General features: G+C 38.4%; 1 pseudogene across 1 annotated transcript; it reads left to right on the forward strand.

The window, feature by feature from the left end:
• The first annotated feature begins 1621 nt into the window (after positions 1-1621).
• LOC110203823 (cytochrome P450 2C19-like) lies at positions 1622-19473 on the forward strand (annotated as a pseudogene). Its single transcript, XR_013485243.1, has 9 exons — positions 1622-1887; positions 3772-3935; positions 5685-5836; positions 7944-8102; positions 8714-8890; positions 11673-11812; positions 12551-12738; positions 17260-17401; positions 18881-19473. The product of XR_013485243.1 is annotated as a cytochrome P450 2C19-like (transcript).
• The last annotated feature ends 7082 nt before the right edge of the window (positions 19474-26555 follow it).

Here is a 26555-nt window from a genome sequence, read left to right on the forward strand (position 1 = left end):
TCAGAGAAATTTGCTCACCCCAAGTTGCCTGCTTTCCTTCTAATCTTGGTTGCATTCTTCTTTGTGTGTGTTATGTGTGTGTTCACAAAAACTTTTTAATATAATGCAATAAAATTGCCCACTTTACATCCCATAATGCTCTTTAACTCTTATGTGGTCATAAATTCTTCCTTAATGATAAATCTAACAGGAAAGTATTCCATGCTCTCTTAATTTGCTTATGAGATCACCCTTTACATCTAAATCATGTAGCCATTTTGACTTTATCTTGGTATATGGTATGAGATGTTGTTCTATACCTATGTTCTGCCAAACTGCTTTCAAGTTTTCTCAGCAATTTTTGTGAAATCGTGAGTTCTTGTCTCAAAGGCTTGGATCTTGGGTGGTTGTTTAACACTAGATTACTATGGTCATTTACTTCTATGTTTTATGTATTTAACCTATTCCACTGATCCACCACTCTATTTCTTAGTCAATACCAGATTATTCTGATGATCATCACTTTGTAATACAGTTGAGATCTAGCACTGCTAGGCTAACCTCTTTCACATTTTTCATTGATTCTCTGATATTCTTGATCTTTTGTTCTACAAAATGAATTTTGTTATTATATTTTCTACCTCTATAAAACACTTTTTGTAGTTTGGTTGTCATGGCACTGAATAAGTAAATTAATTTAGGTAAAATTTCAATTTTATTATATTGGCTTGGCCTACTTGTAAGCAATTAATATTTCTGCAGTTATTTAGATCTGACTTTATTTGTGTGAAAGTGTTCATATAGTTCCTGGTTTTGTCTTGGCAGGCAGAATCCAAGATTTTCTACTATAAGCAGTAATTTTAAATGCAACTCTCTTTCTATCTCTTCTTGGACCTTGTTGGTAATATATATAAATGCTGATGATTTTATATCTCACACATTGTTGAAGTTATTATTTTAATTAATTTTAGTTGATTTTCTAGAATTCTCTAAGTTTGTAATCATATTACCTGCCAAGACTGATAGTTTTGTTTCCACATTGTCTATTCTAATTCCTTCAATTTCTTTTCCTTTTCTTATTGCTATAACTAGCATTTCTAGTATAAGATTGAATAACAGTGACATTCTTGCTTTGCCCTGATCTTACTGAAAAAGTTTCCTGATTTATACCCATCACAGATAATGTTTGCTGATGGTTTTAGACAGATATTGTTTATAATTTTAGGGAAAGCTCATTGCACCCCCTCCCTGAAGTCATGGTCCTCTTCAAGAATGAAGGACAAACAGCAATGGGTCAATGAGGTTTTTAATGTTATAAAAGTGGCCTCAACTCTTAGAACAGATTAAGAAACACTCTAGCAGCAGAGTGGTAATGTACTATGGTATGTGACATACACTGTCAAAGTCCTAGTATCATTAGTTTTGTTAATGTTTTTTGAAGGTATTGATTGTAAGGGGAGGCAGGGCCATATTGGGAAAAACTGTGGCACATAAGGAGCAAAATGAATCAGTAAAACTTCAAACAACAAATTTAATGGCTCCTGTTATTTTAAAATACACCAGTATAGAACAAGAGGAGTGTTCTGTTAATCTTAGTGGCAGGCCAAAGTCCATCAGAAGCTTAATCAGGATGCCAAGGACTTATAAGCTGATTGACCTTGTGTTTGCAGTCCTTCCCAGCTTCGGATTCTGAGCCTTCTATTGCATTAGCAGTAAGGAAGAGTGTCAATGGATCCATCTGTGGCCATTGCTCTTGGCTTACTGCTCTGTATGTCATGTCTGCTTCTCATTTTATCATGGAGAAAGGGCTTTGGAAGAGGAAAACTTCCACCTGGTCCTGTTCCTCTTCCCATTCTTGGCAATATGCTCCAGGTGGACCTTAAGAATATCCCTCAATCTTTTCGCAAGGTAAGTATCTCTGTCTTCTGTTGGTTTCATTCCTGACTCTAGCTGCAGTCAGTTTATATTTTGTGGGACTGTCTTCAAGCAGCTTGTTCTAATGAGTAGAGCATGTTAGAGTAGGGAGGTAGACACCTCATAGGTTTTCTAGACTATATTTCCGATTCACTGTAGTGGCCATCAGGACCCAATGCTTCAGCACTAGCTGGGTGCCATCAAGTTCCTGTAGCAATTGATGAAATCAGTTCTAGAACAACTGCCGTCCTCTGCTATCACTGGTCACATTGGCACTGTGAAGTTGTAGGAGAAAATGCCATTAGTCCCACTTAAATTGCTCATTGCCTACCACAGGAATAAAGGTGGTATTTAATGTGCCTGATTACTTCTGTTGCCTGAGGGAGGAGTAGGTCCTGCAAACAGGTGAGAACCTCCAGCATTTGTTGGATCAGAGGGAGAATGTTTTCCTTGCACATTCCTTCAAAGGGCCCTTAAGCAGTCTCTGTGTGCTGCCCCAGTCCTTGCATATAATCTTAAGTGTGCTGATTAAAAGTAACCCTGGCCTTAAGAAGAACCAGTGAGTTCTGAACTAAGATCTGTAGATCTCAAAGCCTTTGAAAGTTAACATGGGGTACTAGAAAAGGCATTGAATTTGAACTTCAAGTCCAGATTCTGACAATTACTAGCTTTGTGCCTCAGAAAAGTCATGATGACCTCTTGGATCTTAGTTTCCTATGTCTGTATGAGGATTTATAAAAAAAAATGTCCTATCTGCCTCACAGGGTTGTGAGAAAAGATTGAGATTAATATGTGAAAAAAAATTATGTTCTCATTTTTACCTGGTAGAATAAACCATAATTTTTTTACCAAATTCTTCCCAGATCTATCCTGATCTTTGGGGCCTCAGTGTCCTCATATATGAAATTATGATTGATTTAGAAGAGTTCTTAATCTTGGATCATGAAATCCCATTGGGTCTGTAGATATATTTCAAAGGTTCTGTGAGTTAGGATGGGAAAAATTACATCTTTATTTATTCTAATATAAGTGATTTCCTTTGTAATCCTATGTATTTCAATCTAAAAATATCATTCAGAGGAGTAGATAGGCTTTACTAGCCTATTACAAGAGTTCACGACCAAAAAAGGATTTAAATGATCTCCAAAGTCTATTCTGGATGTGTACCCATGATCCAGTGATACTGGTTTGTAGGATTTCTGTTGGAATGTGTACCTTTTTCTGCTCCAGGATTTCACTGACAGCCTTGTACCCATTTCCAAATCTGTTATTCTCAAGCTTTAGATGAACAACAAACAACAACAACAACAAAAACAACAATAATAATAAAATAATAGCATTTATATAGTGATTTCAGGTTTGCCAAATATTTTATAAATATTATTTTATTATTCTCAAAAGAACCTTAGAATCAGGTATCATTATTATCCTAATTTTACAGATGAGGAAAGTGAGGCAGGCAGCAGTTATGTGACTTGATTGGAGTCGCATAGCTATTAGGTATCTGAAACTGGATTTTGTGTAGGGTCTTCTTGATTCCAGGTCCAGTGCTGTATCCACTATGGCACCTAGCTATGAAATATAAGTTCAACCTCTCCAAAAGGTTGGGTGTTGCACTGAGGTCATAACCTGTGCTTCATTAACCAGTCTTCTGGCTTCTAGCCAAGGCACAGGATGAACTTTTAGTCTTTCAAGACATCTAGGGCTTGGTTTGGGTTCATGAGTTGTATCATCCTCCCTGTAATAAATATCAGAAATATTTTGAAGGAGCTTATAATGGATTGAGAACTTCTCCAATAAGGTCAACAACAGTAATGGCAGCAGTTTATCACCCATTCAGTGATGACCCTCTCATTACTGCCACATCTCTTTTCACAGCTAGGAAAACAATATGGCCCAGTGTTCACTCTGCAACTTGGTGTTGAGCGTGTTGTCGTGTTATATGGGTACAATGCAGTGAAAGAAGCTCTGATTGATCATGGTGACAAGTTTGCTGATAGACCACCTATGCCACTTTTCAAATGGTTACAATGGAATGGTAAGTTTCTGCTGGGTATAGAGGAAGAAGAGAAAGACAAGAATAGAAAAAAAATAGTATTCCTAGAAATTAGTGGAAATAGACCCACCTTTATACCAAAGCCCCAGCTGTGGCATTTGGGGAGGATGTAGTGAGCCAATATTTTTGTCCATAGCAGCAGCTGCATTGCTTCATGTTGTATGTTATCTCCATTTAAAGTAGGAAGAAAGGATGAAGTGAAAAATAAAAAAGACAGAAAGAGAGACAGAGACCAGCAGAGAGAGACACAGACAGAGAAGTCTCTGAGAACCTTTTTCATTATGACTCCTGATAAGCTGACTAGAAGGCAAACACATTATCTGCTATGTAGAATACTTGTAGTAGGAACATATGAGTAAATCAAGGTGGGAAATGAATGAATGAATTAACAACAACAACAACTACAACAAGAGCTAACAAATAGAGTACCTACTATGTTCCAGGCATTGTATCAAGTGCTTTATAAGTATTATTTCATTTGCTCTTTGCAACCACTGCAATAGGGGGGTGCTATTATTACTCTTCATTTTACAAATGATAAAACTGAAGCAAAAAGATGTTTAGTGATTAGTTTAGCTAGTAAGTATCTAAGGCTAATTTGAACAGGTCTTTTGACTGCAGGCCAAATGTTCCCTTATGAAGGATCTTGAAGCAGAGGGTAATGAATTTGATCTTTATAAAGGTCCATGGAAATAAGATTACAGGCAAAAGGATATTTCTCAATATAAGTTTAGTTAGGTGAAGTCTTCCTCCATCTGCAATCAGAGGTGATATCTGAAGGTAGGAAGGTGTGATATATTCAGAGAAAGAAGGATATGCCATGTTAAGCTTTAGTATGTGTACATCAATGTGTGTACCATAAAGGCATGTGATCACCTTTTCCATTGCTCAAATTAACTACAACTCTTTGTATAATTGCTATGTTTTGTTTTGACTCAACAATCGCTTCCCCATAAACAACAATCCTGTGTAGGATTGTTTCAGACTTAGGGGAAAGAAAGGAAGCTAAGGAAAGCCACACGATTTGGGATTTCTACTGAGCTTTCATAACTTTCTATTCTTATTAAGTGTACCTCTTATTATTCCATCATTTCAGTCATGTTCAACTCTACATGACCCAGTGTGGGTTTTCTTGGCAAAGATACTGGAGTTGGTTTTCTACTTTCTTCTCCAGGCCAATTTACAGATGAGGAATTGAGACAAACAGGGTTAAGTGATTTGCCCAGTATCATATAAACAGTAAGTGTCTGAGGCTGGATTTGAACTCATGAAGATGAGTTTTCCTGACTCCATGTCTGGTACTCTTTCCACTGCACCACCTAGTAACCCACAAAAAGACACACAGAGACTCTCACTCACTTTTGGTACCTGTGTGAAGTGGGAAGACTAGGACTTCAGGACATCATCTTTTAGGTTCCTTGTGTAAAAAGATGGAGAGATATCAACTAACTTGCCCTACAACCATTCAGTTTCTCAAATTATGTCTTTATCCTGGCCTCCCTCTTTGTGGCCACTTCATTACCAGGAGCAGGATGTGGGTGTAGGGCCACTGATGTGTTTGTGACTGTGATGAAGAGAGAATGAGACAGGAAACAGTACAGATAGAGGAGAAAGTAAAATGACCCCATAACTATTCTCCTGGAACAACGGTGTGCTGAAGGGCCCAAGGACTTTTTGCCATGGACTTGAGGATCTTTAGAGTCTAAGGTCTCTCTTCTTCCTGCTCCCTTTCTAGGCATTGTCATGCAAGCAATGGAGAGACATGGAAGCAAATCCGCCGCTTCTCCCTCATGACCCTGAGGAATTTTGGGATGGGGAAGAGGAGCATCGAAGAGCGAGTCCAAGAAGTGGCAAAGAATCTTATGGAGGAGTTAAAAAAAACAAAAGGTTGGTGTTTTTTACTTTGTTACCACTGACCTTACAAAAATCTGTCCTGACCCTTATAACTCGTGAAGACTAAGGTTGGTCCTTATAGTCTGAAACACTATGTTTGCACTTTTTGGCCCATCCTGGGGATATGCCCATGGCCATGTGGTCATTCCTAGAAGCCCTGAAGGGTCAAGACAGCTGAGAGAAGAGATGAGAGGCAGTGCAGCTCTGCTAATGAGTTCATGCTAATCTTGTGAGGAGCAGCATGGTGAGGAACATTTAAGGGAATGCCTTACTTGTTTGTATTCCTTTTCAGATGGAACAGAGCTCACAAGAACCTAGCAGCACCAGTTCCCTTACCTTTAGTCAACAACTCCAGGGGCAGAAGGCATTGCTTTAGGATCATTCTGGGGAGTGCAGAGTTTTTCTGACTAAGCGAAGGAGTGGAAGCAGGGCTGAGAACATTGCTAGAAGTCAATGAGCTGACTCAGCAGCATTTCTTGGAAGCTTGTTTCCCTTCATGCTTCCCCCCTTCACCCCTCCCCCCACATCTAAACTATCTCACAGAAGGGTTGTCATCCTTCTATGAAATCTGAAACTTAGGGGCCACAACACTAGAGGATGCTGATGCCATAAATTCTATGGAATAACTACTTTTAAACCATAAAAGGCAACACTTATATGTACTATGTGTGTGTGTGTGTGTGTGTGTGTGTGTGTGTGTGTGTGTGTGTGTGTGTTGGGTGGTAGGAATGGGCAGTAGAAGATACTGTCAGTTGTTGCTCGAAATTAGCTGCATGTGCTCTGCTACTCCAGAAAATTTCGCCAGCAATAATATAGGAATAAACTGAGAACAGCACTTCCCCACTACTGTGGAATCCGGGACTTTTGCCACACTTTTGTGTAGATGTTGCCTCCCTCAGTATAATGTAAGCCCTCTGAGGGCAGGGGCTGTCTTACTATTGTCTGTGTGCCCCTGGTGCTTAGCACAGAGCCTAGTAAGAGCTAAGTGACTGCTGGCAGATTGGCTGCTTGATACTCTCTTCTCCCTCACCTCTATCATGCTGTTCTCCACTGGTTCTTCTTTGTGCTGATTTTTGCTTCTCAATATTCTTTTGCTGGATCACTATGCACCTTCAGTTCCCTGAGTGTGAATATCTCCAAGACTCTGTCCTTGGGCCTCTTTAGTATACCCACCACCTCAACCACAATCTCCCCTCTGACCCTGATGGAGGCAGCTCAGGACCTCCAAACCCAAGACTGGGAAACAGCAAAACCAGTGTCCACAGGAGCTACCTTGTGGAGAAGGGGCTCATATTTCTCTTTACCACTAGCAGCAACTGATGACTAGCTGCTACCAATAGGTACATACGCATGAGGGCCACAGGGTGGCAGCAAGCTCTAGACCACTGGTCCTGGTCAGCCCTGACAGCTCTCATCTGAGGAAGCAACTCCTGTGGAAAAGGGACTGTCCATTGCCACCAGCTGCCAGCCAATTGCTATTCATAAGGCAAATGGGAGCCTTGCTAAACAGTGAGGCACCTAAGGGAGAGATGAGAGGCCAGTCAAGGAAACCTAGAATCACCACCTTGACATTATCAATCCTTTCACAACCCAGAACCCTGAACCTAAGAGCATTTGGAATAGCAAGGCTTCCAGACCAGTGCTGCAACCCTCATGCTGGGATAAATGATTGAAATACAATGAAATATAATTTAAAAATAGACATGAAGTCTGAAAGTAAAAGTTGGTTAGTGAGTGATGAATATGGATTTAGAAATGGGAAGGGATGGTATGGTAAGAAGAACAGTTTACTTGGGGACAGGAGAGAATTTGGTTGCATTCCACATCTTGATCCTTCCTAGTGTGCACATAAATCAGCTGATTTTCTTGAGCCTCAGCAACCTCACCTATAAAATGGGAATTATCTATTTGCACTTAGGATTCTCATGTGCATGAAATCAGATGCTTCATAAAGGGTGGTTTATTTTAACCTTGCTGTGCCAAGCTAGAATGTAAACTAGAAGGGAAAGGAGGACAGTCAGGTCCTACCTAAAGGCAGGCAAATCTTCCTTTCGATCACAATGGTAGTATTAAAGTCTTTCTTTCTCTCTTTCTTCTTTAGGATTACCATGTGACCCCACATTCATCTTGGTGTGCTCCTTGCAATGTAATCTGCTCTATCATTTTCCAGAAATGTTTTGAATATAAAGACCAGAAATTTCTATATTTAATGAAGCTTTTGAATGAAAACATCAAGATCGTAAGTTCCCCATGGATGAAGGTGAGACCAATTTCTCTCTGTTTGGAGCTCAGAATATATATTTTAATTACTTCAAGAAACTACTACAAGCAGCTAGGCTAGAGTTCATCATTCATTCCATTGGAGTACAGTAGTGCCATGTTGGAATGGGTTCCCATTTTCTTCTTCATTGACAAGGACTAAAGACAGAAAAGGTCACCCTATGTGGTCTGATTTGAGGGACATTATAAGGCCCCTCCCTGGAGTAGTTCACCCACTGGTCACAGGGACTGAATGTTAAAATTCATGTTACTAGAGACAAGCTGACTTTTCCCTTGTGCACCCGAATTTGGATCAGTTAGCAGATGAGTTAGCTGTCCCAATGGAAGGTGGTAGGCTGAGCTCTTAGAAGACCTTAAATGAGAAAGGATGAGAACTTTTCTGTTGGAAGTAAGAATTGAGAGTGAAAGCCAAGCAGTTTCAGGCAACCAAGGAACAGAATGCTAATTTTTAGGGCATTTCTAGGAAATATGAGAAAAGTCACTATTTTCCAAAGGGCACTTGTCCCATCCTTACTCAGCCCTATTCTCAACATGATCCAAGTGCTAGAGTAGAAAATTATTTTCTTTTTTAAAGTAAATATTTTTTTTTAGGTCTACAATTCTTTTCCATCTCTAGTACGTTATCTCCCTGGATCTCATCACAAAGCAGTTAAAAATATGCAATCAATACTTGAATTTATTTTGGAAGAAGTGAAGGAACACCAAAGAACACTGGATCCCAGCAATCCTCGGGACTTTATTGATTGTTTCCTGATGAAAATGGAGCAGGTAGAGTGTCAGTACAGGTCTGAATCTCAGTTCTGTAGGTGAAATGGCTTGTGTCTTAGAGGCTGACATTCACATTCACAAACATAGAGCAGTAAATAATCATATTTTAATCATAATATGGCCAGAGCACTATATGAGAAGAATGAGAAGACAGGGTCCTAGCCCTGATGGAATTTCTAACCCAACAGACAGGAGAAAGCCCATGCAGGACAAGAATAATTATCAGGAATGTGTAAGGAAAGCCAAAATAGATTATAAATTGAGGATTTAAGTGATGAAGAATTTGAAATTAGCAAGAAATATAATATTTGGTGGGTTAACATAAGACTTCCTTCTGGAAGAGTTAGGTTTTAGTCTGGGTCTTGAAGGAGGTCCCAGAGCTAGAGTGAGGACTGCAGGACATTTCAGGACTCTACAAAGACAGTGGGAATAGGGAACTTTAATCTGAGCAGCCTAATTGGAAATGGAGGGCTGCTGTGGTAAGTACTTGTGGGGAGGTTGGTGGGTTTTACAGTCAAGATAGTGGAGTTAGAGGCTCCTCACTTTCCACATTCCATAAACAACAAAGAGCAAAACAAAAAGAAAGAAAATCATTGAAAAGTTGCATAAAGAAAAAAATCCACCGCATTAGAAGCAAAACTAGAATAAAACAATATGCTAATGTAATTCATATGGAGTAAATGAAACCCTGAAAGTACCAGAGAAACAGGGAGAAGGTAAAAGATACTGATGGAATGCTGAAATGGATCAATGACCTACTTACAGCATGAAGTGTGCTCTGAGGTCATCACTTATGGTTTTCTTACCATGAACCAAAAAACACATTAATTCAAAACATTTAATTTAGCAATGTGTCAACATAACTGACCAGGAAAATCCTTCCTTCATCAACCTATGCACATAAGGTATATTCTCCCACAGATTCCTACCCCATTGGTAGATGAGGGAATGTGGGAGAGGGCAAATATGTAGACCAGAGCAAGAGATTTTTAGAACTAATATGTACAGTAGTCTCTTGTGTTTCATGTGTGAGAATCTTCAGAATTCCATATCTTTCCCCCCCCACCACCCACAGTGGCATAGACCTTAGTTGACTTCAACTTGAATTATGCCCCTAGTACCTGCCTGCTTTTCCTGTGTTTTTACTTTCTTATCTTTAGTCCATTGGATATTTGTTATATATTCCATTTCTGGTCTCAGTCATGACTTTTCCTCAATATCAACATCTCATTGTCAAGGGCAAAGCATTTACCACTCAATTTCCTCATTAGTAAAATGAACAATAATAAAGCACTAACTGTATCACAGTATTTTGATCAGGATAAAATGTGAAAATATACATGGATCCTTTTTGCATTAATTGTTATATATATGGAAGTTGATAATTTTTTTCCTTCCTTATTTCTAAACTAATAAATCCTGTTCATCTCATTGAACTCATAGAATAACAGAATTTAATCCACAAGAAAATACAAGAGCTTACATATATACAGTCATTGTACATTTCTTGCTTAGTCATTTCAGTTCAGTCCAACGCTTCATGACTCCATTTTGGATTTTCTTGGCAAAGATACTGGACGTGTTTTCCATTTCTAGTTCATTTTATAGATGAGGAAACTGAGGTAACCAAGGTTAAGTGACTTGTCCAGGATCACACAGGCAGTTAGCCAGATTTAAACTCAACCCAATGCACCACCTAGCTGCTTGTGTATACCCACAGATATGATTGATATATAATATGTAGGTACAGATATCTTGCAAGTTAGTATCATACAGTACAGTTGTGTCAAACATGAATAGAAATGGATCCTGGTAGGCCTCATATTAACTTAGAAAATGCAGAAATTAACATTCTCTTTGTTGTGTTGTATCTTTATTTATTTTACTAAACATTTCCCAATTACATTTTAATGTGGTTTCAGCCACACACAGTTTTGTTGGTGTCTTCAGGCCTGAGAGCTGAGAGTTTGACCCCCCTGATGTAGCAGATAAAGAGCTACCCTCAGAGCCAGGCAAAACTGAGTTTAAGTTCCCTCTCTGACACAAAATGTCTATGTGATCCTGGGCAAATCACTTAACACTGTAGTGCCCTAGGGCTGGACAACTATCTAGAGACTTTAAGTTTTTCAGAGAAAGTGCAGACTTGCATTGGCAGACAGATTTTTTTTTTTAACCTGGAAGTTACCTGTGCCAATGAAATTGCAAGTCTACTCTTTTTCTGTCTGTCTGTCTGTCTGTCTGTATATATCCCCCCATCCTTCACCGCATATCTTTCTTCTCTCTGTCTCTCTCCCATATGTGAGATCTGCAAGGGCCAAAATGCTTTGTTAATTGCTAGCTTCTTGTTCTACTTTGGATTGTGTTGCTCGAATTTAATTTATTTACAGGGTCATAGATTTAGAACTGAAATGTACCTTGGAGGTAATTGAATCCAACTCCCTTATTTTACAGATGAGGAAACTGAAATATAAAATGGTTAAATGACTTTCCCAAGGTCAAGATCAGAGCTGGTGGTGTATTGGGGGCAACTAGGTTGGCACAGTGGATAGAGCACTGGCCCTGAAGTTAAGAGCATCTGAGTTCAAATCTGGCCACAGACACTTACCAGCTGTGTGACCCTGGCCAAATCATTTAACCCTGTTTCCCTCCCACCCAAAATTAAAAAAAAACATATCAGAACTGAGATTTAAACCAAGGTCCTCTTCTTCCAAATCCATTATGCTTTCCAGTTTGCCCTGCTGCCTCTCTTACTTTTCCATTAATCATACCAAATTATTCCTAGGAAAAGCAACAACCACAGTCTGAATTTACCGTTGAAAACTTGGTCCGCACTGTAAGTGATCTATTTGTGCAGGAACAGAGACAACCAGCACCACCTGAGATATGGACTCCTGCTTCTCCTCAAATACCCTGAGATAGAAGGTGGGATAAAGGATAAAAATACATATAATTTAATCCACATGAGAGGGGTTCCTGGTCCTTTTGAGACTTTCCTTGGAAATTTTTTATTGCCATTTTAATGTATTTAAGTCATTACATGTTCAAGTTTACTTATTCCTCCTTCTCCACTACTACCTCCACCTTGCTTAGTTAAGTGGTATATAATTGTGAGTTATTATTAGAGGTAACCACATAGATAGTGAAATGAATAGAGACTGGAGCCCAGTGCTAGAACTGGGAGGAACTGAATAATTGAGAGGCACTGGTTTCTGATAGCTTCTTGATCCTACCTGACCATAGGAGGAGCTGGTGCCTCTGGATTCCTGTCACTCTACAGCCACAGAGGGAAGTACCTTGGGCCTATGGTTGGTCACATTGAGTTGTAGAACAGGTCCAGACTGAGAACCCTCCTCATTTCCTTAACCAAGTGTTGCTTGGCCTGCATTTTTTAAAGGACAACTTGAAGTTGTCTTGAGGGCATGGGTCATAGGTGTCTCAAGGGATTCTCAGCTGACTTACTCTAAAATGGAATTTTCACCCATCTGTCTATCTTTCTATCTATCTATCTATCTATCTATCTATCTATCTATCTATCTCTCAGAATATGAGGTTCAAGTCCATTACTTACCAATGTGGCTCTTGGGGAAAAATCAGAGAAAATATGAGAGAAGGTAGTTTTTGTTCCTACTTTAAGATCAATTTTCATTCATATTGTGACAGGTAAACTTCATGAAGAAATTGATCGTGTGATTGGCCGAGATAGAAGTCCCTGCATGGAGGACAGAAACAGGATGCCTTATACCAATGCTGTGATACATGAGATACAACGATACATTGACCTCGTTCCCAACAACGTGCCCCATGCAGTGTCAGAAGATGTTCAATTTAGGCAATATCTTATCCCCAAGGTCAGAAGTGTTTCTCAGTATAACACATTTATATTCTCTTCTATTGAATTATAGAATCTTACAGCTAGAAGGAACCGCAGGCCAACCCATATCCCTGAGAATGGTACAGAATTTCAGAATTGGAAAGCATTTCAGTGTCGTATTCTCCATCCCAATCTGAAAAAAATTCCATCTACAGTATGCTCACCTCAGGTCATTCAATCTTTGCTTATGCAGCCTTTCAATGAGGTGGAACCACTTTTTATTGTGGCATTCCATTCTAATCTTGGACGGCCATAATTTGAGGGATTTTTTTTTTCATGAAGCCTAAGTTTGCAATTTTATAACTTTAATCTATTGCTCTTTGTTTTGTCCTCTGGAACAAAACAGAACAAAGTTACTCTCTCTTTCTAGTAAAGTTCATAAAACACTTGAAAGCAGCTATTATGTCTCCTGTTCTGTTATGTCCTCTTTTCTATTGTCTAAATGTTCCCATATCCTTCAACCTGTCCTCACATGGCTTGGACTTGTTATTCTTACCATCCTGGTTGCCCTCCCTTCAGTAGCCTCCAGCTCTTCAACATCCTCCTAAAATATGACTCCTAGAAGGAATACAATTTTCATTTGTGAGCTGAAGGTAGAGTACAACTGCCTACTTCCAAGCTGCCTTTGAACCTTCAATAATTACTTTTTTATATGGTCAGTCAATTGTTTTAATCCATCTAATTGTATAAAGGTCTAACCTATATATTTCTATCATTTTCAGAGGAAGAACATGGAAATCTTTATCAAACACTTTGCTAAAATCTAAGGAAACCCTATCTACAACATTCTCCTGATCTACCAGTTTCTTAACATCCTCAAAAAGAAATAAAAGAAATCATGATGATTCCACTCCAGATCTTTGTGACCACTACTTCCTTATCTACAGTCATTTCCTCCTTCCTTCCTTATCTAGATTAATGGTCTCTCTATAAACATATTCTAGACTCTGAGTGTAAATTGAAGTGTACTCTCTTCGCTCTATTTTTCTTGCACAGGTATTTAGGTGCTCCCTCATTTTCTTTTTACTTCTCTTTGGTATTCAATCCCTATTAGCCATGTTTATTTATTTATTCTATCCTTTTCAGTTCAAGGATCATTTCCATGGTCAGAAAAAAAAAACCAAAGGAAAAGAAAAATAGAGAAGTTCTGTATCTTCTTTATCATTTGTCATCCTCATCCTATTACCCTCTGGGTTGTGGTTTTATCCTTTCTTTAATCCTCCTCTTTCCCACAATATACTTTTAGAAAACTTCTTCTTGTTGCCCTTTGTTAGCCTCATCAGCCTCTGTTCATTCTGGGCTTTACCACTTCTGTCATCCTTATGGAACTGTGACATGCTTTTTTACTCATCCTTGTCTTTAAAAATCTAAGTTGGTTGGTCAGTTCCCTCTAATAGCAATAGCTATTTTTATAAAGTTCTTTAAGATTTGATTTGCCCAGATGATCTTATTTACTCTTTACAACAGTTCTGTGGGAGTAGATGTTAGGACCATGCCCATTTTACAGGTGAGGAAACTGAATCTTAGAGAGAGCACCTGGCTCTCCTAGGGTCATGCAGATAGTAAGTGTGTGAGTCTGAATTTGTACTAAGGTTTTCCTCACTTCAGGTCTCTGCACAGCACCACCTGGCTACCTTGTCCACATTGGTATCTTTAGAGAATGTTCCTTTATCTTACATTTTCAGAATTGTTTTCTTTTGTGCTTTTAGAAAACAACTCTTGTCTTTCTTGGTTATAATAATGATAGCTAGCATTAAGGTTTGTGAATCGGTTTACAAATGTTATCCCTTTTTATCCTCATAGCAACCCTGACATGTGAGCACTGTTATTATTCTCATTTTATGCATGAGGGAATTGAGTCTGAGAGAGGGTAAGTGACTTGGCTAGGGTCAAACAACTAGTGAGTATTTGGCATTGGAGCAGGCCTGTTTGACTTTATCCATTGGGCCACTTAGTTGACTCTGTTATAAACTCTAAGATGGACTGGTCCCTTTCCCAAAAATTCTCATCATTACCCTCCATAGGTGTGCACAGAAAGTGTGCCAAGTGTGATAGCATACCCTACAGCACAGCATGATCCCTTCAGAGGAAGAATGTTGTGCCCCAGGGATTGTACAAATCTTTATTCACATCTCTTATTCAAGTTCCTCTCAGCTGGTTAGAATTCGATTAATAAAAGAATTTCCCTTTTTTGGTTCCACTGTAATTATAGGACAGAATTGTCATTAAGAAAAGTCAAGGAATTATGAACTGCCCTGTTTTTGACAGAAAGGAAATTCAAGGATCTGAATGAGTAATTGAAGTTTTCCATCACTGCTGCATCATGTTTAACCACCAGGGATTATAATCTGTCTTCTCTATTCCTTGTCTATTTCTTCTCTGTGCATGTGGTCTGTTGAATACTCTCAAGACAATGTCACTCTTGATTCTGCCTCCATTTCTCTTTACCTAGAGGCTTCTCATCATTCTTCTTTCCTCTGCTTCCTAAATAGCCTCACAGGAGTATATCTTCTCAACATATACCACCCCAACTTCTTTCCTATCCTGTTTCTTTTGAACAAGAGAAACTCTTTCCTGAACTTCAGTCTTGTTAAGCATGTCATCATACTATATCCTACTTATAAATTTGAGATCAAATTTGTTTCCTTGTCTTAAAATATCCAATCTACCTTTTTTTTAAGCCACACTTTAAGCATTGAAAAAGCTTTCGACTATATTTGTAACAAATCAAAATAAAAATCCTTCCAGTCTTTGCTAGGTGCATTATTCCAATCCTGGTTTATCATGCCTATATTTTAATGAATGTATGGTCCAGAAATCCAAATCCTGTTCTGAAACACGATCTTACAAGATATCCACTTCTGAAATCTGCCTTTCCTTGCAGAATATTTTGCTTCCAAATCCAGCCATAATGAATACACAACCTGTGCTCTTAACTTTTTTAGTTTGCTTTTTTTTTTGTCTTGAATGTCAAAAACTTTGGAAATGGTTCCAGGTTCCTTACAGAAGTACTGTTTTTGCCCCTGTGAATCAACAGAGGTACTTAGGAGTCATCCCCTTTCAAAAGTCTTGGAGGTTTCTCCATTTTGCCTTTAATATGTCCTCTGAGAATATGGCAGACCTGTCTATTGTTGTCATTGTCACCAAACTGCTGTTTCAGTGTTCTTCTATAGGGAATCTCCAACTAGTACTATTGTCTTCTTCCAGGATATCTCACCAAATAATACCTGTGAACCTACTTTACCATTCTTTAGAGTATAAGCAAGGGCTTCTTACCCAGAGCATCCAATTTCTTCATCTTCAAGAAGAGCTCCCAATTTGTTTATCAGTTCTTGCCTCATTCTTCCGTGTGACATTATTTTATTCTTCAACATCCTGCCACAGGTCAGAATTCATTTCTACCTCTTTAGATCATCTGGCATCTGCTTGAACTTGGTGTGCTTATTATTTACCCAGGCAGTACTTTCCTTCTTTGATGGATCTAATGATCACAAGTTAATTTATTAAATTTTATTAAGCTGGGATCTGCCTCCTTGTTCCTTTAATCACTGGTAACGGTTCTACCACTCCATTTCTCAAAATTCAGTTTCATCTCTCCCAATAGTATTGCAGTCTCTAATTTAGTATCAGCACAGGTGTTTAAAAAAAATGTTGGCTCTTTCCATACTTCAAAATGAGGGGTTTTGACTAGATAGTCATTCTGAATTCTCTTGAAGTTATAACATTCTATGGTTCTTATTTTCTTTTTTTTTTTTAAAGTTTTTTTATATAAATTTATTTATTTTTAGTTTTCAACATTTACTTCCACAAGATTTTGAATTCCATATTTTCACCCCATCTTGCCCCTTCCCCCACCCCAAGATGGCATGCATTCTGAATACCCCTTCCCCTAGTCTGCCCACCCTTCTTTCTCCTCCCCACCTTCTTTTATCCCCTTTCCCTTCTTTTTTCCTGTAGGGCAGGATAGATTTCTGTACCTCATTTCCTGTCTTTCTTATTTCCCAGTTGCATGTGGAAACATTTTAAAACTTTGGGTTCCAAATTTTCTCCCTTCCTCCCACCCCACTCACCCTCATCGAAAAGGCAAGCAAGTTAATACAGGCCCTACATGCTCAGTTATGCAAAACACTTCCATAGTAGACAAGTTGTGAAAAACTAACTCTATTTCCCTTAATCGTATATGCCCCCCCATTTATTCTATTCTTTCTTTTGACCCTATCCCTCCTCAGAAGTACTTCTTTCTGATTACCCCTTTCCCAATCTGCCCTTCTCTCTATCATCCCTGCTCTCTTGTCCCCTTTCTCCCCTATTTTCCCGTAGGGCAAGACAGATTTCCATACCCAATTGAGTGTGTGTTTTATTCCCTCTTTAAGCCAAATCCGATGAAAATAAGATTCCCTCATTTCCTCTCACCTTTCCTGGTTTCCCCTCCACTGTAAGAACCTAACAGTCTATCGTTCTTATTTTCTAATTATTTGTTTGTATCTGCTCATTTCAGGGTACCACCATATTACCAGTATTATCTTCTGTTCTGTATGATGATGAAGAGTTCCCCCATCCAGACCAATTTGACCCAGGTCACTTCCTGGATGAAAGTGGCAACTTTAAGAAGAGCAACTATTTCATGCCTTTTTCAGCAGGTGAGACATCCATCTAAATATGTGCATCAAAGATGGATTGATAACTTAGAGGACTTGTGTTTCAATCCATCTTTGCTACTTATTACCTGTGTGACCTTGGTCAAATTAATTCATTTCTCTGGACTTCAGTTTACTTATATGTCAAAAGATTGAGTTGGATTAGGTGACCATTATGGTCCTACCAAGTTCTAAAACCTAAAAGTAGGGTGGAGACATAGTATATTTTTTTTTTTTTGCTTTTTGGTGAGGTAATCAGGGTTAACTGACTTGCCCAGGGTCACATAGCTAGTAAGTGTCAAGTGTCTGAGGTCAGATTTGAACTCAGGTTGTGCCAGAACTCTATCAACTGCACCACCTAGCTGCCCCTTATGGTACATCATTCTTCTAATTCTTCTTAGGCCAAGCTTCATCAACTAAATCAGTTGGGTTTCAGAGTAGTTGTCTGAGCTTATCCCAAAAAAGAGGTAGAACTGACATGGTGGCCACTCTGTTCTGCATCCAGACCCACAACTAAAGTCCCTTAACTCCACCCCCTTCATATTGGAAACTGTCCTCCCAGTCACTCTCAACCTGGAGCTACTTGTCAGATAAAGATTTCCTGGCTTTTATGTTTGTATGGAATAATCTTGAACTTTATCAAATGAAGAAAGGAGGTTGGGTAATCTTTAAGGCTCATTGCTCAGGCACCATTACAGTTAAGGTCATCGAAGGTGTAATCTTAGAGTTTATGATTTTGAAGAAATGTGACTCTTGACTGGGACACATGAAAACACCTTTCCTACTTATGTACATTCTAATGGGGATGTATTGGTACAAAATTATAGATGATAGTCTGTCTTGTCCTTTCCCCTTCAATTCTTGTGGTAAACTGTTAGTCATCAGGTAATGGTGGTGATAGCCAAGTCTAGTTCTGGCAGGCATGAATATTGTCAGACAGCTTACTACCCCCGACATTGTGGTCTTCAATGCTATTCCCTGCTCAGTTGGTTCTAATACTTGGATTAGAGCTAGGAGTGAGTAGTTAAGACAAGTGGCTGGATGGCCATGAAGTTGTAGGGTAGACTCCAGAGGTGTTTCTGTCCAGAATGGTGATAGGAGGTTCTGAAAGGGAACTTTGAGCATTGTTCTGCCACCTTTCCCCATTGCAGTCTCTCTGGGTAGCCATAAACTTAGTTCTTGAGATTATAAATGAGTGATTGTTTTCTCACCAAAGTGATGATTCCTTTCCTCTGAATATAAATCCCAGGACTTGCTCTGGTTCAGGGGGATTGATTTAGAGAGAGTATACAGGAGAGTTCTTCAATCTCTGTTGAGGGGGAACAGGCTTTTCAAAGGAGTCAAGGACCAGAGAGGAAAGGAATGCATAGAATGTTTAATCTAATGCCACTGAGTGTTAGTGAGTTACCTATAAATCCAAAGAAGTGGTCTCAATGAGTTAGAAGTCTGTGAATATCTAATCCTTGTTTTTATTTCTTTCAGGAAAGCGGATGTGTGTTGGTGAGAGCCTGGCTCGAATGGAATTATTTCTGTTTTTTACTACCATTTTACAGAATTTTACCTTGAAATCTCCCATTGACCCAGAAGATATCGACACCACCCCAATTGCAAGTTTGTCTGGCCATCTGCCCCGCTACTATGAGCTGTGCTTTCTACCTTCCTAAAACATGTGAAGGACCACCCTTAGTTCCAATTGCTCTAGAGTTTCCCCATGTGGTATGAAGAAGCTGTATTTATTCCATTGCCATTCCATTTATTCCATTGACAATGGAAGCCCTCTATGATTTCAGCCTACTATTTCCTTCTCTCATATTCTAATACTCCCTTTGACTTTTGCCAAAATCATGACTTAATTTTCCCCAATTCCTTTTTACCCAGAAATTCCATGTTCCTGGAATATTTCTTCTTGTCTCTTCAACTTCACTGATTGAAATCCTCTCCATGCTTCACATCACAATTTAGATGCCATATTTCTGTGACCTTGTTAGCACTTACAATCTGTATTTCACAATTTATGCCTGAATTATATACCCATCTTATGTTGTGCATTCTTTAAGACGTGTTAGTTGATCCTGTTTTGTGCTCTTTACTTCATCTTAAGCTTCTTGATAGAAGGGCCTTTATCCCATATTTGTGTGCAGTTATGAACTCCCAGTGGGTTAGAATCTCTTTTCTACTCCTTAAATGTCTCAAGTTATGTACTTGAACACGTACATATATCCCACTCTTATGGGAGCCTTACCACTCACAGTTTTATGGCATCGAGGTGGCACCATGAAGAGACTGTAGGACTTGGATTTAGGAGGAACTGAGTTAAAATCCATCTTAGACATTTACTGTCTATATGACCTTGGGCAAGCCACTTCATCTCTATTTCCTTTAGTTTCATTATCTGTAAAATGGGCATAATCATAGCATTTATCTCCCAGTGTTGTTGTGAGAGGATCAAAGGAATTTATAATTGTTCAGCATTTAGCACAGTGTCTGGCACATCATAATTGCTATATAAATATTAGCTGCAAGTATTATTGTTTTTACAATAACAACAACTACTACTACTACACCATTACTACTATGCATTTCACCTGCCTACTCTAATTAAAACGTATGTATGTCAAAAAAATAGAGAACACATTTGAGCAGTCCAATTTGGCTCAAGTATAGAGTATTGGGAGGAACTTTATATGAGAAAAGCTTGTAAAGGAAAAGAGGCTTTGAATGTCAGGAAGATGAGTTTGAACTTTACTCGGTAAACAAAAAGTGAGCTGAATATTGACCTGATCTATGCATAAGGAAGATTCATTGGATAGAATGTGAGGAATGTATTCTATGGAGGAGATGGCCTTTGTAACAATATAAAGTCAAGGAGGCCAGATCATTTCAGGATTTGGGGAAAGGAACTATTTGACATACACATTACAGTGATTGATTGATTGATGAAGGTAGTAAATAGGATACCATAGGGATTTAATTCCAATCAACTCTGCATCTGCCTGAGGATTTTCAGCTGGAGTATACAGAGTTTTCAGCTGGAAAACCCAATCCTTCTGAGGCAAGTCAGGCTCCAGGCTGCCTGCCCACTCTACACTGCCCATCCCTCTTCTAGCCTTCTAAATGAAAAAGTGTCCAGAGATCAATGTCAACTAGTCCACATCAGTAGAGGTAATGTGCCCAGGTGCTCATCCTCCATGGATACAAGTATTTTTCAAAGGCTTATCATTACATGTGCATTAATCTAGCTTGTTATTAGTAATATACTCATCTTTTTGCTGAACAATATCTGTTAACATATCAAGGAAAAATACACCCAGTGGTCTGTAATTCTCTGTATACTGATAAAAAGGGTAACAATTACTCTTCCAATTGTTTTCTGGAGGCAAGTCTTTATCCATAGAATCTAGCATAGTGAGATTTTGGCACTTTTTTTGGATATTTTTTTTTTTTAGTTTTCAACATTCACTTCCATTAGATTTGAGTTTTAAAATTTCTCCCTCTCCCACTACTCTCCCTACACCCCAAATGGTGTGCAATCTGATATAGTCTTTACTTATACATTCATTTTAAGCATATTTTCCCATTAGTCCGTGTTGTAAAGAACAATTACCACTAATGGGAGAATCATGGTAATGTAGCAATAAAACAAAACAAAAGGAAAAGGAGAGCAAATATTACACTTCCATCTGCATTCAGACTCCACAGTTCTTTCTCTGGGTATGGATAGCAATTTTCCATCATGAGACTTTTGGAGTTGTCTTAGATCCTTGCATTGCTGTGAAGAGCCAAGTCTATCAAAGTCAGTCATCACACAACGTGGCTGTTACCATGTACAATGTTCTCTTGATTCTTCATTTCACTCAGCATCAGTTCATGTAAGTCTTTCCAGAATGTTTTGAAGTCTTCCTGCTCATCATTTCTTATGGCACAGTATTATTCCATTGTGCTCATATATCAACTAGTTCAGCCATTCTGTAATGATATGCATCCCCTCAATTTCCAATTCTTTGTGACCACAAGAAGAGTTACTATAAATATTTTTGTACACATGGGTCCTTTTCCATTTTTATGATTCTTTGAGATACAGACCTAGAAGTGTATTACTGGGTCAAAGGTATGCACAATTTTATAGCCCTTTAGGCATAGTTCCAAATTGCTCTCCAAAATGGCTGGATCAGTTCAAAACTCCACTAACAATGTGTTATTGTTCCAATTTTCCCACATCTTCTCCAACATTTATCATTGTCCTGTTTTGTCATGTTAGCCAATGTGATAGGGACGATGTGGTACCTTAGAATTGCTTCGATTTGTATTTTTCTAATCAATAGTGATTTAGAACATTTTTTCATAGAACCATAAATAGCTTCAGTTTGTTCCTCTAAAAGTTGCCTGTTCATATCCTTTGACCATTTATCAATTGGAGAATGACTTGTATTCTTATAAATTTGGCTCAGTTCTCCTATATTTTAGATATGAGGCCTTTTTCAGAGACATTGGTCACAAATATTTTTTCCCAGTTTTCTACTCTCTCTAAATCTTAGAAGGGACCACAGCATTCCTTATTTCAACTTGACTATTTCATTATCATTTAACATTAGAAAACTTCCTCTACTCTCAGCAATCTTAGAAAAACATGGGCTGGCACATAATGATGGTATGAAATTAATAGTTCTTATTGTCCCATGATCAGATGAATATGTCACCCTAGAAAAAATTCAATAGATGATATGGAAAACTTTGGGTTAGGAATCAGTTGATCGTCAATGAAATATTAATTAAGTACTTTATAGAATCACAAAATTTGAGTTGAAAGGGACTTCAATACCGGAGTAGTCTAATCCACACTACAGGAATTCCCACTATAACACACTGAACAATTGGTGGTCCAGTCTCCTATGTCTAAGCACTCTGCTAGGTGTTAGTGGTACAAAACCAAAATGGAAATAATCCATCTGCTCAAGGGGCTTCTATTCTATTGAGTAGACAACCTGCCCATTCTTAGGTTTAGTGTATATTTTATAAGTACAAGACAATATGAACTTTCATAAATATACGATGCCAATGTAGTGCAATGAGTAGAGCAAAAAGAGGATCTGAGTTCACATCCTAATTCTGCCACTTCCCTGTATGAACTTGGTCAAGTCACAACCTCTCTGGACCTCAGTTTCCTTATACATAAAATGAGGGATTGGAGTAGATGGTCTACTGAGGTCTCTTCCAGTTCTAGATTTCTGATCCTGTAAGTATATACAAAGTAAATGCTGAGTGACTTTCGGGGAAGTCACCATTGTGCAGGGATCTGGAAAGGAAAAGATTACATGGTGAGTAGGCTTCCAATATTCTACATGACCATTTTTGGTATGCCTACTAGATTTATCTTTTGCTGTTCTTAGAATGACAGAATTTTGAGCTGGAAGGATTTTTACTAATCATCTGGTCCAATCTTTTCATTTTATAGATGAGAAAAAAGTGAGGTACAGAAAAGTGATGTGACCTACCACAGGCCACATAATTTACTAATTCAGGATCCAGGTATCCTGACTCCAATTCAGTGCTTTTTCACTATAATCCTTCTTTCTTATTTTATTTAGCTAAATATGCATATCCCATGTTTCTTAATCATGTAGTAAAATAGATGGAAAATGCATTTGTGACACTTTTCACGTGTATGTATCTTTTCTTTTTAATGTACCCTTGCCACTATTTTTCTATGTTTGGTTTGGCAGATATCATGCATGATGTTTGGGCATGCATCTACTAGATGTCCAGTAAGACTTCAATTATTATAGCTTTCTGTTTGTTATAGAGCTGTGGGCTGGGAATCACAAACACTCATCTTCCAGAGTTCAGATCTGGCCTCAGACACTTACTAGCCATGTGAGCCTAGACAAGTCAATTCAGTCTCTTTGCCTCACTTCCTTGACTTAAAATAAGCTGGAGAAGTTAATGGCAAATCACTCCAGTGTCTTTGCGAAGAAAACTCAAATAGAGTCATGAAGAGTCATGACTGAACAACAACATAAGATTTCCTTATCTGGAGCAAAGTGAGGGTGTTTTTAAATGCAGTGTGTTCTTTCAACACTATTATCTTAAACTGGTTAAATATTTCCCACTCTCCCACCTCTCTTGTTGGCACCAATGGTAGTTTGGGAAATTATAAGGAATTTATGAAGATAGCAGGTGTCAAATTAGTTTAGAATCTAGTGTGGGATTGATGCTAACACTGTCTCCTTTTTCTTCATTCTGCTCTTTGTCCCTTGGCTGTGAGATCATTTTCTGGTCTGTTTTGCCCAGGCTCTACACTGGAGAGGCCACATGTTAATCATAAAGGATTGAGTCTTTCTATTGGTTCAAATATGGGGTGTGGTAAAAAGTTCAGGAATCTAGAAATTGAATCTCAATTGGAGCAGAGGAATAGAAGCTGAAGAGAGAACTGAGCTTCATATCTAAGCAAACAGTAACCCAGTGAGGTTCCCAGACAGCATCAGTTCAGGAGGGCTCACTGAACCAGGGTTCTGCACCAGCCACCAGGTGAGGTGGTCTATTCATACACATAGTGTATGCTTCAATTTACTTCACTGAGAACGGTCCATGGTTGTCGCCCAATTCTAGGTGCTAGAGTGGAATGTCATGAAGTTTAAAATCAGGAGAACCTGAGTTCAAGTGATGGCTCTGCCATTTGTTAACTGTGTGATGTTGGACAAATTAATGAACTTCTCTGGGCTCAGTTAAAAGCAGGTGATGTATTTATAACTATTAAGATGATTCCTGCCAGATCTAAATCTAAAACACCTTATATTTCTATGGTGTAATAATAACACATTTCTATAGCAACAAAGTATTTTCCTCATGACAAACCTGTAAGATAGCTGGTGCAAATTTTTTTCTCCACTTTAGATGTAGAAGGAGGTCCAGAAAAGAGTAATGAGTATCAGCACCATAACTTAAACCCATGTGTTATGACTCCAAATTTGAAAGTTTCCACAACATCCAATGACCTAGACAGTTCAGGGCTCCTCTGTGAGCCCTCCCTCATCAAGTTTGACCTGCTTATATTCCACATACACTCCTTTGTCCATGTTCTCCCTTCTTCCAGATTCAGATGAGATGTTGAATCATTTAAATGATGCAAAAGCATTCTCTTTCCAACAAGCACTGAAAAATGACTGCCCCTTTGTGTTGAAAAGACAGGAGAATATCTTTCTCTAAAATTATTTTGTAGCACTTGTTTGTACTCATTCTGTTCTGTTCCCCTAGTGCATCATCAGCTCCTTGATGGCACCAAGGAAGGGACTTTAGAAATCAATCAACTAGCCCATACCCTCATCTTATAGATGATGTTTAGGGAAACAGAGTCTAGTCAGATGACATGACTTTAAGAAAGGTTCAGAACTCACTCTGCATCAGTTCTTGAAAAATTTCCCAGGTTGACTGAAATCAGCACTTTCATCATTGCTTAAGACACAAGAGTGTTCTGTTACATTCATATACCATAATTTGTTCATCCATTCCTCAATTGCTAGGTATCCCCTTAATTTCCTATTCTTTGCTAGCACAAAATGAGATGCTGTAAATTCTTTTATACATATGCTTCTTTCCATTTGGTTTTTGATTTTTCAGGGCAAAGTTCCAAATTGAGAAGTCCCTGAGTTCTGCTGTTCTAAAAATGCTCTTGCTCCCTCCTATACTCCTACCACACTCACTTGTTGTGTGCTCATTCCTCCTGTCCTACAGTCGTAGCTCTGGATCATGTCTGGTCAGCACTCTAGACGTAGCATCTGGAAATAGTAGGGTGAAGGTCATACTTCAGTCTTCCCCTCCTCAGTCCATCTGAACCTCATGCTGGGTTAGATGAGCTGAAAGTTCTTTCAGCCTACTCTGCTTCCTTGAGGCACCTCCATGGAAATTCTAGAACAAGAGGGTCAAAGAGAAGAAGAAAAAAATAATCCTCTGTTCACCACCTAAAAAAGATCCCATGAAGAAAACTCACAAGAATGTCATAGTCAAGTTTCAAAACTCCCAGGTAAAGAGGAAATATTGTGAGCAACAAGAAAAAAAACAATTTAGATACTGTGGAGATACAGTCAGGATTTCACAAGATGTAGCAGCTTCTACATTAAAAGATCATGGATTTTGAATATTATATTTTAAAGAGCATAAGAGCTGGGGTTGTGACCAAGAATAAATTGCCCAGCAAAGTTGAGAATAATACTGAACAAAAAAAAAAAAAACATTTGACTAACTGATAGAATTTAAGGTATTTGTTATGAAAAAGTCTAGAACTCAATGAAAACATTAATATAAAAGATTAAGAAGAAATATAAGGAAAACATTAAAGACTACTAGGTATTTATTGAGGTCAAACTCTTTACATCTTACATATGAAAATGTTATTAGCATTCTTAAAAATGCCATCATTACTAGGATAGTTGAAAGAAAGGTTGGGGCTGAGTTGTGTATGATGGGGTGATTCTAAAAACAAAATTGGATAGCAAAAGGTAAAAAGGATCAATTATCTCAACAGTGGGACATGAAAGGAAGAACTGATATAGAAGAAGCAGGTGGAGGTGGATGGCTGGTAATGTTCAATCTTACTCTCTTCAGATCTGTGTTGAAGAGGAAACTATACATATGGAGGGGTGGAGAAGTCTTATGGACTTGTAGAGAGGTGAGAAGACTAGGAGAAAGGGTTGGGGAAAGACTTTTAGAAGGCTGTGTATATTAACATTTAGGATGGTTGGGAGAGAGGACAAGAGAGGGACTCTTAGAAGGAGTGAGTAGAATAAAGAATAGGAGGTTAAGGGGAGAAGATAAGGTAACAGGGATATACACAAATAGTAATATAACTGTGAGTGTGAATGGGATGAATTCACCTATAAAATAGAAACAGATAACAGAAAGGATTAAATATCTGAATCCAATAATAAGTTTTTTATATGAAACACTTTTAAGAATGAGAGATACACACAGAGTTAAGATGGAGAGATGGAGTAGAATTTACCATACTTCAGCTGATACAAAAAATGCAGAGTCAGCATTTATGAAATCTGACAGTAATGGCTAAAATAGATTTAATTAAAAGAGACAAACAAGATAATGATTTTGATAAAGGTACTATAGACAATAAAGCAAAAAACAATACTGCACGTATATGCATCAAATT

The sequence above is a fragment of the Phascolarctos cinereus genome, unplaced genomic scaffold (genome assembly GCF_003287225.1).
Source record: "Phascolarctos cinereus isolate Bilbo 61053 unplaced genomic scaffold, phaCin_HiC Scaffold_15;HRSCAF=495, whole genome shotgun sequence".
Taxonomy (NCBI): Eukaryota; Metazoa; Chordata; class Mammalia; order Diprotodontia; family Phascolarctidae; genus Phascolarctos; species Phascolarctos cinereus.